The sequence below is a fragment of the Macrotis lagotis genome, chromosome 1 (genome assembly GCF_037893015.1).
Source record: "Macrotis lagotis isolate mMagLag1 chromosome 1, bilby.v1.9.chrom.fasta, whole genome shotgun sequence".
NCBI lineage: Eukaryota > Metazoa > Chordata > Mammalia > Peramelemorphia > Peramelidae > Macrotis > Macrotis lagotis.
This window is the reverse complement of record NC_133658.1, coordinates 267,563,672-267,581,369: the sequence shown is the minus strand read 5'-3', so window position 1 is coordinate 267,581,369 and position 17,698 is coordinate 267,563,672.

The window sequence follows — 17,698 nt, the reverse complement described above, 5'->3', positions numbered from 1 at the left end:
TGCTTAAAAAAATAATTTGTTGACTTACTGACACTACCTGAAAATGTAATGCTTTGACCACTAATTCTAAGTCTGTTTTCTATTTGATCTTACTATTATATCTTTCTTTATATAGAGAAACATTATCAAATGCTTTGCTAAAATGTAGGTATATAATATCTATGCATGCACTCTCCAGATTTATCAGTACTATTAAATGGAGAAATGAGCTTGGTCAGACATGGTTGGTCATTGACAAATTCATGCTTGCTTGACTGAGTGTTTGGAACATTTCCACTTAAGCTGCATTTAAGAATTTTATTTCAATTCAACCTTTAAAAAAACAGATCATAACATGTTTTTTCCATGGTGGTAAGAAAAATAAAAGTTCAACACTTGAATAGTACCTTATTGCTTATTGAATAGAATACAACCCATTTTTGCAGGAGTGTGACATCTGAGATTACTAAACTTTTGAATATATATATATATATATATATATAATATATATATGCACATTATACATACATATAAATATATATATATATATATAGAGAGAGAGAGAGAGAGATGGATAGATAGATAGATAAATAAATATATAATTGTATTTGAATAAACCCATTTTCCATTGTAGTCCAGGGTATTTTATTTTATTCATTTTATATATTCTATGAAAAGATTTATGGACTTTAATATGCTGCAAAAGTATTTAGTTTCGCACACACCCACAAAAGTTTAAAAACCCTTCCTCTGGAGAAATGGTTTAAAACTCAAATAGAAATGGGGGCCACTAATCCATATACAAATATTCCTGTGAGCTTCATATTGATTTAATTTTAAAATGTAATTATATTTTATTGCATTTTTATTTTGATAAATATTTCCCAATTACATTTTAATCTAGTTTGAACTAAACTTGGGAGTGTTATGGATGTTTGTGGTTTGCTTGCAATGTTTTGACACCTCTACTCAAGAGCATAATGTTTAATGCTCTCTAAATTCTCTGTGCAACCTAGGCTTATATCACACTGTCTTCCTTCATATAGTCTATATTTTAGACAAATTTGTCTATTAGTAGTATCTCAAAATGGAAATACTATCATTCCAAATAGTTTTATACCTGTGTGAAATTCATTACACAAAATTCTTTTGTTTCTTCCTTTTTTGCACGACAGTGTTAAGGACTTGGCTAGGATCTTATAATCAGTAAGTGACAAGTGCCTGAAAGTATATTTGAGTCCTCCTGACTACGGATAATGTGCGATCCATTCCACCACCCAGGTACCCCACACTTCACAACTTTCACTCCTTTTCTAGCAGACAAAAACGGGAAAACAGAACAGGTAAGAAGAACATGTGGTATATTGATTGAAAGCCTTCAGGTGTAAAATAAAATATGAAGGGAAATAACTATGGACATTATGTAAATAACTACCAAACAATAAACCTCAGTCCAATACTCTTCATCAGCAAAGCTTTCCCAACCAAGAAAAACTTTAGCAATGATATTTCCCCAGAGTCACCAGAGTATGTCATGTCAGAAGAACTGTGTGAGGCAACTTTCTACACATTTTACCTATTTACAATTCCCTTTGGATCTCTTTAGCCTTAAGGAATCCTCTATCTTCAACGTAAAACTCATGAATAAAAGGAAGAGTTTCTTTTAGCCTCTTCCTATTCTTGAATTCTGCTGAGATACAACATTTTGGAGTTATTTATTAATGTGTCTTCCAAATAAAAGTAGCAAGGTTAAAGAGGAGTGGAAAATGTAGGTTGGTAGTTTTGAGAAACCAGATGTGAAGTTTTCAGGGAAAGGTACACTTCTCATTTTACAGAGCTCTTTCTGCAATATCTCCGGCATCCCCCAGATTGCTATATTTATCCAAAGAATATATTTGAAATGACCATCAACTTTGGTATAAGTAAATTTTTTAGAACTAAAAGAAAAGAAATTTACTAAGAAATTCTGGCAAAATGTTTAACCTCATATTTAGCTCTATTCTATTCTAATGTCATTAGTCATATCTCTGTGTATGTATATGTAAGTGTATGTATGTTTCTTTACATATGTTTATATATATATATATATATCTTTATATAATATATATATATATATATATTAAACATGTACATGTTCCCACCAATAAATATCTCAAACTTCTAATATTTTTCTAAGAAGTATCTTATCATTTGTGACTTTGTATTTTAGTTTTTTAATCTAAGTATTTAGAGATCAGTAGCAGTCATAAATTATGAGAATCTTTTATTTCATTGGTATGACCAACTCATTATAGTTCATCCATATTTTAAGAACTTGATTACTTAGTTGCTGTAGCCTGAAAGTTTATTCAATATCTGATGGTTAAATCCAGAGTATGTGTTTCTCTGAAATATACATAATTGATCCTATTCCCCTCTCACAATTAGTACATGATGAGGTTATACTCACATTCCATGCTATTTGGTAAGACATACGAGAAGTTATGTTTCTAGTAAAATAACTTTTAAAAACCAAATGTCATTTTCACACCATGATTTAACATTGGAGAAATCTTAGTAGAGACTTTGCCATCATCATTAACGTTATTATTTCATTTTACAAATTGCTTTGTGTAATGTGAACTCTCTCAGTACTTCCTGAGATCAATGAGAGTCAGTTTTAGTTGCTGGAGGATGTTTGAACATAAACTAATTAAGCCAGAGAACCTGTGGAAAGGGTTATTGAATCACAATCCACATAGAACTTCTAGTCAGGTGCTCACTCTTATTTCCAACAATGTTATATAACATTAGGGGTCCTTGAACTCAGAATCTGAAAGATGTGAACCTTTACTTATTCTTTAAAGTACAGTGTGGTGGCAATGAAAAAATAGTCATCTTATCATAAGCAAATTTAATTGAATATATGTGATATAGTGGATAGAAAACTTGTACTTAATCCAGGAAAACCTGGTATAAATCCTGATATTCACACATAATACCTATGTGAAATAAAGATAATGAGTTAATCTTGCAGTTCTTTTCTCAAATCTCTAAAACTATAAAATGAAGAAAAGGGATCAACTTGATCTTTTAGGAATTTCCTCACTTCAGATTTATTGATTCCAATCACAGGTTGAATTCATATTCCCTACTTCTTTGTAGTCAGTTCTGTTTGATTGGTGTTATAGAGCACACTGAGGGATAAGATATGTGTACTGTACTTTTTATTTTTACAAATGAAAATGGAATCTATTGAGATTAACTAACAAGAAAAAAGTAAGGGGAAAAAAGACCTTGAAGACAATTCATAACATCCTTAGTTATCTTCTCATCCTTTACAATAGCCTCAGGAGATGAGGTGGCTATTCTAATTACCAATGCAGATGTCTACACCTGTTCACTTACTGACATCCCCTCTTTTCTTCTCTGAGATCTCATACCACTTATTATTCTCAATCCCTCAAATTTCCAATTTTCTCTCCTTTTCCAGTGACTCATTTCCCTTTGTCTTTAGCTATGTTACTTTCTTCCCAATATTTCTCAAGCATTTCCTTCACCCTACTCATTAAATCTGATGGCCATGATACATTTTTGCTAACACTACCCTACACAAGTTATGTGAATATTGTGTTGAATTGAACTATACTTATTGTTATTATTATTATTACTACTAGTAGTTACAGTTGTATAATTAGAAACATCTAAATCATTTCTTCGTATTTATGCATTCCCTACCAGGGATTACTTAAGAACTTGGATTCTTAGGTGAAATTTTTTATCACAGTTACTGCATGAAAGTGAGAATTGTAAAACAGAAAGGAGGATGTGAAACATGAAAGGCAGACTTAATATGGTATTGGAGAATATGTTTTGATTTTATTTAGCAAAGCACAATATATAGGAATATTCAGCTTATGATTAAAGGTGGTAAGATTTTAGAGCACTATAGAAACTTATTGGTCTAAGGCAAAGATCATTAATCTGAAAATTTAAAAGGAGGGTAATATTATCCCATATATAACTTTCAAACATGATACAGAAGAGGGCAGCAGATATGATGGATGATGAATAGTAATTAAAGATTATAATATTATCTATAAAAATTAACCCAAAAGAGCAGCAGATACTCAGAAACTCAGACGTCTATAACACGAGGCAGACTAAACATAATCTTAACTCCAAGGTAAATAATATCTCTTAGATTACTGTATTTGAGGGTTGGTGTAATATATCCAAGATCGGACTGTGGCAACAGGTAAAATGAATAGTCTATATATAAAGGAGAATCTTATGACCCTGCTCATTAAGAAATAAATTAATGAACATAAATGAGGAAACATGGTAGATGTCATATGGGGAAGAATAAGCTGAAACATACTAATAGAGAAGGAACACAAGTTTACCATACATGGATATCAATTATTAAGTCTTTAAAAATCAGATAAAATAATAAGGAAATTGTTGCTGTGCTTTAGATGCAAACAAGAAAGAATTTGTTCCCCAATTGTGGGAACATTGAAAGGCAGTAATTATGTAGTTTTAGAGGGTAGTGAACAGAACCTGAAATATGATCTACATTTTTGGATGTGACATTTCAAAGAATATATAGAAAAGGGGAATGGTTCTAAGTTTTTAAAGGGCAAATTTGCTCAAAAAGGATAGGAAACTACCATGAAGGACATGTTAGTGATGTAATTACAAATAATTTTTTTAGAATGAAAAGATAGAGGGGTCTAAAGTGATCAATGTACATAGGAAGTAGTCTTAAACATATTTCACCTACATCTTGCCTGTGGAAATGCTTTGCTGCTTCAAGGTCCATCTAGTGAACACGTTCTTTTATAAAAAGTCACTGAGAAGTAATCTTTCACTAAAAGCAGGTAATCCTGTATGGATAAATATTGGGACTGCAATCAGGAAGGAGTGAGTTCATTGTCTCATAAAATTAGTAGCTATATGGTCTTAAGCAAAATTATTTTAACATTTGTCTGACTCAATTAACTTGTCTGTAAAATGGAGATAATATTAGTATCTACTTTCCAACACACACACACACACACACACACACACACACACACACACACACACACACACACACAAGGATTATTGTGAGGATCAAGGATGTATTGTTTGTAAAACAACTAGCTGATATATAATAGGTTTTTAATAATTATTTATTGTTTTCCTCTCATTATCTCTGAAATTTTGATTCCATTCTATTTGAATGTACTTGTAATAATCATTAGCTTACCTATCTTATCTTTTTATATTATAAACTATTTGATGACAGAGATTGCAAGCACTTTTCCCTTTCAGTCTTCAAAGTAAAACATGGACCATTGCACATTTTACACTGTTTTTTTTACAAAATATTAGAATCTTCAATTACTATTCATCATCCTTCATATATATATATATATATATATATATATATATATATATATACACATACATACATATATATTACATATATATGTACATACATATATATTACATATATATGTATGTACATATATATATATGAATTTGTGTATATTATTCTTACATGTAATGCGGCTATAAATACACATATACTTATGTGTGCACATATAGTATATTATATATTATTATACATAAACAGATACATCAATATATATATATATATATATATATATATATATATATATGTACTTAAATAGGTTTATTTTTTCAGACCAATATTTTTATGCTTTGGACATATGTGATATATTAATGCTTTAGATAAAAATGAAAGAATATTTCTATATAGATCAATGCAATATGTGTATATAGAGAGAATTTTCTCAATCCAATTTAAAATATACATATAGTTAAACCATACATATAGACACATATACATGTAGATGTATTGTGCAATATATTTGAATATTTAGACATAGACATGCATATCTATATGCAAGCACATATAAATTTATGTGAAACACACATAATATATACAAACATGTTCATATGTGTATATATTTTGCACTCTACTTATCTGAACTGTTTTGGAAATTAAAATCATGGAATTTTTTAGTTGTAAGAAATGGTAAAAGGTCACTTAATTTAACTTCTTTATTTTTCAAATGAGGAGAATAAGGTCCAATTAGGTAAAAGTAATAGAACTGGACCATGAACCTTGCTTTTATAAATCCAATATTTTCCCACTATTCCATGTTATATTTTGCTCTCATTTTTCATAGATACTTCTTTGATTCTCTCCCCCCCAATGAGGGCATTTGACAAGCCATTTTCCCCCTACTCTTCCCATGAATCTCATTGGAGACTAATTCACTTTTCTCTACCTGCAAGGAGGATGCCAAAGCTACAAAGCCTTCCAGGTTTGGATATTTGGTGAAGGTTCCCTTGCTTAGCAGAACTCTTTGTGTTCCAGTATTTCCATCTTGACCCCAATCAGCATAAAGGTTTGTCACTGTAATATACTGTGTGAAACGGAAATAAGTCAGAGTTATGTCCCTTGTTGTTTTCAGTCCTGAACTTCAGATTGAAAGGTTCTGACCCTGCTGGTAGATAAGAAAAATTCTCAATTTCCAGGCCTCAGACCTGTCATTCTTATAATCTTTTATCTTTCTAAGAGAATTTATGGTTTATTTCTTCAGAACAATATTTTCATACTTTGGAGTGGCTGGTTGGTTTTCACTACTTTAATTATGCATATGCAAACATAAATTTGTGAATCATACTTATATATCCTTGGTTGTTGTTTTCTTTTTTTAAGCAACATCTTAATACCCTTTGCAGTAATTCACTTTCAAAGCTTTTCATGAATTAATTTGAAAAAAAATCTTCCCATCTTTCATAACAATATTGCAGAAAACCTAGTGTTCCATTTCATGGTTAATTTATTTTGTAATTATAGATCTGTTGGTAAACAGTTCCATAATATTTTTGTTCATTTTGCTTATTTATGCTGTTTAGGCTCTAAAATATTTTCACTACAGTGTTATAGCTGTTCTTGAAAAGCAGTTTGTTAGCTAGATTAATTTAAGTGAAATACTTTACTGTTCCCATATAGACATATAGAACATTTTACATATATAGTATCTGCTAGGAAAGGTCATTTTAAAAAGGAAAAAAGAAGAAAATATATTAAATATAATGTTAAGGCAAATATTTTAAGTTTACTTGTTTCTATGCTTTATAACTGATTTTCCTTTAAGTTGCACCATTGAGAGATTCTCTATGCTGGACTTAGTTAAGTTATACATTCTGGCATTTAAGTGGTACCAATCCAGAAAGGTTTCAAGTACAAACTTAAGTAAGGAATTGTCTGGGTCTATAGTGAGAGGTCTTTTAGCTAGATTTGGAGAGATTCATCATTAAAAAAACAACCTATGTAACAATTTCATTATTTTGTTCCTGAAAACTCAAACCAGGAGAGGTTATAGTGTATTGGAAAAGTATACATAACTGGTGATGAAAAAATTGATCTTTTTGATGTATCAATGTATTGTGAGAAGATATTCATGTCTTAGAATAAACCAGTGACCTTAACTTAGTCACTGCCTCTTTCGGTGGGTTTGCGATTCTTTATCCATCAAATATGGGAGTTAGGCAATGTGATTCCACATGCTTTTCCAAATCTAAAGTTTTATAATCCTTGTAATGATTGTTTTAATGTATATGTATATACATATTATATATAATGATGTAGAGTTGTTTTACATCTTTAGAGCAATTTCTAGGCTTGTACAAATAGGGAGGGGATGGGAGAAAGCCAAAAAAGCTTTGTTCATTTTACTATATTATCCTTGCTTGTGTTTTTCATATAAATATTTTTGTTTCCTAATTATATTTATAGAAGCTACTCATATGAGTAGTTTCTACCTTTTATTTTTGTAAGGATTTGAATTTTACAATTTTCCACTACCTTCCCTTCCCTTCTTCCACCCCCTCACAGAGAGCAGTATAATAATCTTTACATTGTTTCCATGCTATGCATTGATAAAAATTGAATGTGTTGAGAGAAAAATCATATCCATGAGGAAAAAACAGAATATTAAAGATAGCAAAAGTTTGTAGTACTTAAGAAAATTTTTTAGAAATAAAATTGAAGGTCTTTGGTCTTTGTTTAAACTACACAGTTCTTTCCCTGGATACAGATGGTATTCTCTGTCACAGACAACCTAAAATTATCCCTGATTATTGCAATGATGGAATGAGCAAGTCCATTAAGGTTGATCATCACCCCTATGTTGCTGTTAGGGTTTGATTGTTTTTTAAAGCACAGAAAAGGAGTTGTTTTGGGGGATTTTCTTCCCCCCAAATAATTATAAGGTAAAAGGCACTGAAGTTTCTTTCAGATGTCTTCAATATTTTGTGATGATTTCCAAGGTATAGGTTTGAGCTGTAAGCACCTCAGTTATGAAATAGAAAATAAGTTAAATATATCAAAGTTTTCTTGCCCTTGGCATTCATTCTCTTTCTCGTTTCACCCCAGGATATTTTATATGTTTCTTGATAGTAAGAGGCATTTTCTTCTGACCAGCAGCCCATGGAATTGTACTTCATATAGCTTCAGAAAAGATTCCCCTGTTTCTAGCTAGATCTTTCCACATAGCATAACTAGTAGTTTTCTTTTCTGTAAAATGATAAGGTTGGACTAGATGATCTCTAGGGACCTTTCCAATTCTGCCTATCTGTTTCTGTGCTTCTAACACTCTCCCTTATTTCCTTGAGAAAGGTAATGACATTGGTAGTTGTAAATTACATGATAGATTTCAAGTTTTTTGACAGTAGGAATTTTGTAATAGGTCTTTATAAATCCCTTGAATATAATAGATGCTTAATCAACAGTTGTTGAGTGTATCAAATATATACTTCCAGTAGAGGAAAAATATAGATGTATATATACACATGATTTTGGAGAGAAAAAGATGCATTCAACAAATCATATTTCACATATATGCAAAACATCTATCACTTATATAAATTATTCATTGTAATATATGTATTTATATGCACTATATTTGGAAATACAATTTATTATTCATCATATTTCTTTAGCATTTTACTGTCTAATACTCTTATAAGCAAGCTCATTTGTCCCTTACAATGAGACTTTATCCTGTTTTTATGATTTCTATAGCCTGATCTCTATCTAGTATCCTCGGCTACTTCTCTTACTTGGATTGATCATAGTAGATATAGTAGATATCTAACATTATACAAGCAAAACAAACATTTTGTTTTTGAATATAACAGTATCATTGTACAGGAACAACTAGATGATTCAATGGATAGAATGCCAAGTCTGGAGTCAGGAATACTTATCTTCCTGAGTTCAAAGTTGATTTTAGCCACTTATTTGCTGGGTTACCTTGGCTAAGTCACTTAATTCTGTTTTGCCTAAATTTCTACACCTGTAAAAACCGCTGGAGAAGAAATAGAAAATCACCTCTGTATTTTTTCTAAGAAAGCCTCAAATAAGGATAGGAATATTTGGATTGAAAAACAACTGAACAAAATCAGATTGAATACTAATGCACAGAAATTCTAAAAAATGAATAGGTTGAAATTTTGATATTTTGATTAAGCCAACATTTAGTAAGTATGTTGATATTTTTAAAGTCACTTGTAATGATCTCAAAGCTTTCAAACTCTCCTTTGTGTCCCATATTCATTCCATCATCAAAGTTTTTTGTTCAATTCTCAGATCCACCTCAATCTTTGTATTTACTTTTTATTCCTAGTTCTTGGCCTTTTCAACTCATGCTTCTACGATTCTTACAAGATTATTATTGTTTTTACTTTTCCAGTCTCTTCCTCTTTTAGTCCTGTCTTTAGGTAGACTTGAGTTGGTACAACTATTATGAGTCTCAGATATTATTAACTGAGCAAGTCACTTAACCACTATTAGTCTCAGTTTCCTCAAAGGTAAACTGAGGATCATAATAACTCCTATCACACATTTCATAGGATTGCTAGGAATTTCAAGTAAGATAATATTTATAAAGTATTTAACACAGTTCCTGGAAGATAGTACCCACTTAAAAATTCTTCTTAACTCCCTTTGCCTTCCCTCGGATGCACAGGTTTCTGGATACTAGGTCACACTGGTATAATCCATGTTCACTTGATTATTCCTTGATCATTTTTTCTGCTCTATTTTTTTCCAGGATAATTTCATGGTCTGAAATATGTTCAATTAAATAATTCAATCTAACAAGAATTTATTGAACCCCTGATTTGCACTATGCTAGATAATAGCAATAAAAAGGGGAAAAAAGGTTTCTGCTCTCAAAGAGCTTTTGCTACTAAAAGGAACAATTTACATATAGATGATACCATTTTGATGGGAGACTAGTAAAAATGAAGGAAGAAAGCAAAAAAGACTTTGTATTGAATGTTTTACTTAAACTGAATCTTGAAAAAGTAAGGGTGATATAGAGATAAGAAGAAAGAACATTCCAGAGTCCTTCCATTCCATTATCTTCCATTATGCTCAAACTATAATTAAGTCCTATTTATTCTAACACAGGCATCTTTTATACCCATCTTCTTCTCTCTAAGTCAAATAATAACAACCCAACTTAGAATACTCATTATCTCTCACCTGAACCCTTGAGATGGTTTTCTAAATGTTCTTGTTTCTTCTCTTCACAATCTCTCAATACCTTGAAAAATCTTGGTTTGTTAATGAGTTGGACCAAGGAGCCCAAAGACCTAGGAGCAACAGTTGCTGGAGAAATTAAAGCAGCTACCTAGATCAATTGATCAATCAAACTATCTTTCTGTCTGTCTGTCTATCTATCTATCTATCTATCTAATTATCTCTTGAATAATCAAGAAACAACAGAAAGAAAGAACAAAAATAAAGAAATAATATAAAAAAAAGATGAAGGGCTTCCTGGACATTCTGAAAGAAGTGTCTCCAGCAAACACCACTGAAATGGAGAATTTCTTGGAGAACCTTAGAAATGGAATGTTATGGTCATTCATCTTCAGTTTTCAAAGCCTTCCATCTAGCAGCAGTTCTTGTGCCAATCAGTTTTGCCTTCTTTTTTTGTCAACATCTGCTTCAACTATTCCCAATATTACATATTCAGGCAGACCATGAAGATCATTCACAATGAGATATGGGTCCATCAGCAAAGGAAGAACAACATTGGTAGCAGTAGGCATGGGAAGAGGAAAGTCCAAAGGAAGAACATGAGACTCAGTGGAGATAGACTATGAAGTTTTATAGTGTAGCCATATCTAGAGTTTTAAATACTAAGAAGCAGACATGAAAAGGCAGGTAGAAAAGGTAGACCACAAAAGTATGGAGCCATAATCTCTCTAAATATATACCAAATTGTACTTCAATAATTGGATTATCAAGTCAAAATCAGATTGAAATATTGATGTGGGAACTTAGTTATAATGAAAGTTAAAATGAGTTGATAAGAAAACGTAATGGGGAAAAAGAACATATGTTCATATTAGAAATAATTACATGCTAGCTACCTAGTATATGGACATATGAAAGATTCAATGAGTTATCACTCTTGTAATAGCATATATGAAAATGAAATGTTAGAAAATGATAGAGGGCAAATGTGCTTTGAGTTCATTGGACTATATAAGGTTTCTAAACTTGACAGAATTTATGTTATTGCCTTGTGAAACAGACTGAAAAATCCAAATTCAGCATTAGCCTCAGTATTGCTGTAGTCATATAATCATGACTTGACTTTTTCTTTTATTCTCAAGTATATGTTCCCAGTAATTAACTACTCTTAGCTCCTGATTTTCCTAATAGAGTTCAGAAATACAGTGCAGTTTGTACCTCAAAATTTTGGAGATACTCTCAAGTACACATAGTGAAGATTTCATCTTGGAACAGTGAGAAATGCAAAGCTTAAGGTGGTAACTCTCCATTTTTTGAAATACTAGACTCAGTTCAAAAACAATAGCAGTAACAACTGAATGTATATTTTTAAACCTAGTTCTAATAAAAAAAATCTCCCCTTTAGAGTAGTGTATAAATTGTCAGACATGTTAATTCTATCAATTGCCTTGAATTAACTGTTTTGTTTTGTTTTTTCCCTTAAACATAAGGAAGAATTTAATTTTGAGTGTTGGCATGTATTGAAAAAATATTGAAATAGAAAAAGAAAGTATCAAAATAAATTTTAAAAGAACATAAACAACCTTCTCCATGTCTTCACCTCACTAAACAGTGGAATGGTCATCCTGCCTGTGACCATGCTCTCTGATTTGTTCATTTAGCAGACCCTCACTGTCTCCAAAAATCAGAAATATGGGATCCATTGTAATGAATGTTTCCGAATTTGTAGGGAAGTGTACTCTCTTCCTTTAGGCTCTAACTGAATCCTGCCCCTATGTATTCCTGCAAAAATCTTGATTCCCTCCATCACTGTCTCTCCTGTACTTCTTAATTTGAGCCTGAGTTCTGATTGACTTTTCCATCAGGTTAACACAATATGAGTCATTGAATTGCCAAGCTAACTCCCAGTTTCTGTCTACAAAAAGCAAGTAGTTCCCAGGGATATTATATTGCTCGATACCAAACATTCCTCTCTCAATTTTGGTTGTCCACATGAAGTTATCTTGGGTGTTATCCTTCAGGACTAGAAAGAAGCTGACAAGTTAAATTATGTTTAGGCTCTTTTTTTGTTAGAAAGAATAACTCACTATAATCTCTTATAAAATGATGTCTCCTGAAAAATTATTTTATCAATATATTTTTTGTCATACTGGGAAGCAAACATTCATATAAATATGCCCTGCTCTTTCCATAAATGTTTATTTGCTTAGACTGTGGTTCTGTCTGTCTCTTTCTTTCTGTTTTTGTCTTTCTCATTTTGATATGTATTTTTTTAAACAAGGAATTGGGGTTAAGTGACTTGGCCAAGGTCACACAGCTAGGTAATTATTAAGTGTCTAAGGTCAGATTTGAACTCAGGTCACCCTGAATAAGAAAATGGGAGGGTTTATGAGAATGCACAGTCTTTTAAGGCAAGTCTACATTTTAGGCAAGATAGTGGGATGATTTCAGTCATCTTAACTCATTTTCTCATTTAATTATTTAATTAACTCAATAAACTTGATTAACTCAAATTTCTCATTTAGTTATAGAATAGCATTTAAGCTAGCTTTCTTAGAAAACAGGAAAATAACATGCTATTTGTTTTTTATAATTAATTATATTAATATAATTAATTAACCCATTCTCTCCACCATTGTATCCACTGTGCCACCTAGCAGCTCATGTCTTTCTCATTTTCATAGGGATTATAGGAATTTTGAAATTCTCTTGGGGGATAAGGATAAGGACTTTTTATTTACTTCCCCTATAATGGAAAGCTATGTCATAATAGCACAATTAAGTTGGCTAAATTTTTCCAGATAGAATAAAAATGGGATAATGTCTCTCTTCAGAATATAGTCATTCTTTATCATCTTAAGTATCTCTTTTTATAACAAGATAGTATTCTGTAGTATAAAGTACATTAGAATGAAGTTGGGTTTGAGTTCTGGTTCTTAATTAGCTATGGGGCAAATAACTTAAACCCTCTAAAATTCTGTTTCCATTACAAAAAAAAGATTAAAATACTTCTGCCTTCCCATAAGAGTGACTGTGAGATGACTTGGAACCTTAAAATCAGAATAATGTCATTTTTCGTTTTGTTTTGCCCTTTTTTTTGCTTCTCTCAGTTCTCTGGTCCTCAGGCATCTTCATTAACTATGTTTAGGAGTTTACCCTCTTAACAAAGTCTCCCAAAACACTCTCCCCTCTAAAGCATGGGCTACCACCATCTTTGGACAAAGACATAGGGAATACTGCCATCTGCTGGAGTAGTAACTAGAATGCCAGACATGCTTCCCTTAATATTTTGATGGTTCTTCTTCCTCCTGGACAGTTAGAAAACTAAGTGCTGATTACAGGATAGTGCATAAGGGCTCATAGGCATGGGGCATACCTGAGCTGCAGGACTGAATCACAGATGCCATATTGAAAGGACTCATTGTGCTTCAAGGGAACAAGGAGAGAAGAAAAGTGGGGAGAAAGACTCTTTTTTTAAAGCCACCCATTTATTTTCTAGTAAAATCTCTCCCCCCACAACCTCCCCACAGTAGGAAAGCATCTTCATCAAGTAAGCATAGTAACTTTGAGATTTTCTTATGAGTTGCATTTATATTAGGTAAGCATTCACTTAAAAATCTTTTAATAGGCATTAATTTGATATGAGTTTAATTAATAGTTGTGAATTTATGCTATATTGTAGCATGTTAATTACAATTTCAATAAACAAGATGAAAAAATTTTACAGAGCATGAAAATATGTATTCACTCATTTTTTAATATCAATTATCTTTTCACAAACTTAAATCTTCCACCACATTGCACAAGTACAACATGAAGAAACACGTGTAATTACTAATTTTGGAGCTTCTGAATAGGTAATTCTGTGGCTTAGTCTTAATAATGAGTCATCATTGTTAGAGAAAAATAGGTACTCAACCTACTGACATAGACATGACATCCAATCATTTTGTAATCTCTAGGAGAAAGAAAATGAGAGTTAAAACCCTCTTTTAGGCAATTCTGTAACTAGACAAAGGTAACTGAATACAGAGAACATATTATCAGAAGAAGAACAAACAGACCTGGCTGTTTCTAAATTGAAAGGTACCAATAGCTGACAAAAGCTATTCCCACCCACTTGGGTTAGAAGTGAAGAAGAGAAGAACAGAGATCATCTGCAATTATTCATGTACATCATATATTTCAATAGCCAAGTTTTCCCTAATAATTATAGAATAGCATTTAAGCTAGCTTTCTCAGAAAACAGGAAAATAACATGCTATCTCTTTTTTTATAAGTAATTAACCCATTCTCTCCACCTGCTTTATTTTCTCCATCCCCCAAATCTGCCTTCTGCCTTCTAAGGATTATTTTATATGTAAAATGACCATTTTTATTTATTTGCTCGGACTTTCTATGCTTTATTTCATTCCTTCCTGAAATTCTCTCCAAATGATTTCATTGGTGTGGGTAGGTCTTCCACTATGTGGAATCCCTCAAATAGATAGTTTTCATGAGTATTCAAAAGAAACTATCATTTGCAGTTCAACTTTCTATGAATTTACCTCTCTGTTAAGATGGGTCTAAGATAGCAATATGCTAATCATCACATGCCTATCAAATCCTTTCCAACTTGGTAGGACTTTTGAGACTTTTTCTCCTGAGTAGTCAGTACCATGAAGAATCTGTGATACAGAGTAGCAATTGAGTGCAATTCTGGTAGAAATTTTTGTTCAAATAAAACCTCAAATACCACCAGCATAACACCCAGGTAGCATCAACAAAGATACTTGGCTCTAAATGATATTTATTCATAAAATGTCCAAACCTCGACTTCAATAAAGAATAGATGTCAAAATCTTGGACTAGATCAACTCCAAAGGAAGATCCTAATGAAGAACATTTTAAGAACAGGAGGAATTAGCTTCTACTCAACTCAGGGTGGGATCAAATCTGCCATAAGTCTCTCATCTGTCCAAAGAGCCATGAACATTCATGGGGAAAAAAAATCATTAGATCATAGATTTAGAAGTAAAAATAATCCTATCCTCCAACTTTTGCTGAGTTAAGTGACATGATTAATATCACACAATCAGTAAGTAGTAAAGATAGGATTCGAACATACATCAACTGACTTAAAATTTAGATTTCAATTTACTGTACCATGCTCTTTAAGTTACCTTGGTACCATAATATATAAAATTTTGACCTAGAATTTGACCCTCCAAGGTCTAAAAAAGTTTATCATTTTATTCTTGTCCTTCACACTGGAAAAGGACCAAAATGATATCACTATGTTGGGGCAAATATAAAGTGTATCTGACTGATATGAACTTGAAGTCTCTACCCCCAATTTAGGCACAGATTGTCCATTTAAATTTTATCATCTTGGAAAAGAAAAACTGAAAGTTCTGATCAAGTCCAAATAAAAGCCCATTAAAAGGATAAAAACAAACTCACAGAGAGACAACAGACCCAATGCATTCTCATCTTCTGCTTGTTTCCTTCACTGTTTCTTTTACATTTCATCAATTAATTTCATCTATCTTGCCAAATTATCTGAACCTCTGTAATCAGACTTGAACTTGTCACCCTTCTCATTAAGTTATGTTTCCCCAATTTGTGGACAAGCTATTGACTTCAACAATTCAGGTGATTTTGTTATCTCTCATTCTTTCCCTGGTTAACTGTAGACCCAGACGAACTTTTACAAGTGATATTTTTAGTCAACCCATTTCTCAAAAAATTACAAATGGTACCACAGCCCTTGTCAATTACAGTCTATCAGCTTGTGGTTCTGGGACCAGTTCCCATTGACTCTGGTCACCAATCTAATAAAAATATAATTTTCTTGCTTTCCTTATCACAAAGCTAAATTCATGGACAGGGAGAAAATGAGTTAAGATGACTGAAACCATTCCACTATCTTGCCTAAAATGTAGACTTGCCTTAAAAGACTGTGCATTCTGATAAACCCTTGCATTTTCTTACATCTACAGCTACTATGATAGATTCACCATTCCACTTTTCTTCCTGTAAAATTAGTTTTGAAATCTATCTGGAGGGGTGAAAGGCCTGAATGATTTTACTCAGTCTGTTATTAGCTCTCACTCTCCAGTCAATGTGGTCACAGCTAGGAGGCACTCAATAAATGGTAGCTGATTACACATAGTTACTTATAGATTTCAATCAATCAAAATACTATGCTCCAGACTAAAGATACAAAGCAGATGATGTGGTCCTGTCTGCTCAAGCTTAAACAAGCTATTTTTCCCCTGAGCAGAATGTTGTCAGTGGTGGCCGGGAGCTATATGACTAAAACAAATTTCTGGGAAATGAAGTCAAAGTCACATGTTGAGGAATTTAAAAAAAAATGCATACAAGAAGCTGAATCTTTCAGTGTCAAATCTTACGTTGAAATCAATTATGTTCTGTTTCACCTAAATTCTACCAATCTTCCTGATCTACAGATTTTCTCTTTTCACTTGTTCATTGAATTTTGTCGCTTTGGGTTTTATTCAGTACTTCTGATCTGACTTTCATGCCCTGCTTCCCAACACAGAACTCTGTATTATGTGGTAACTAAATCTTGATTCTATATGACCTATAACTTGAAATTTCTGGTAACTACTGAGTTTGCTGTCTATGGTCTTTTTTAGCTTTCTAGTTTCTATAGATATAACCTGTATGGCAGATGAAGCATTTTCAGCTAGACCCATAGGAAAGAAATATAGCCTTATTCTCAAGATTGAGAAAATAATATAGAGCAAAGAATGATGGGATTTGAAGTTAGAGGAACTGAGTTTAAATTTCAATCCAGCAAATTGCCTGGGTGACACTGAGCAAATCACTTAAATTCTCTGTGCTTTAGTTTCTTCATCTTCAAAATGTATAAATTGTTCTAAATGATCTCCAAAGTCTCTTTAAGCATTACATAATATTATCCATATGCAGGTCTATATTTACAGACATACAAAAATATATAGGTAGGAAATATACATTTAAAGTAATGAAAGATTTTTTAAACAGTACAAATTATTTGACACTAAAATTCATAGGAAAGATTATAATGTTGTTTAGATTGTCAGATTAGCTTCACAAAAATTGAAAAATAGGTAGGATTCATATATGAAGAAGCTGGCAACAGGTTGGAAATGATTGCTTTTCAAGGGAATGATTATTCAA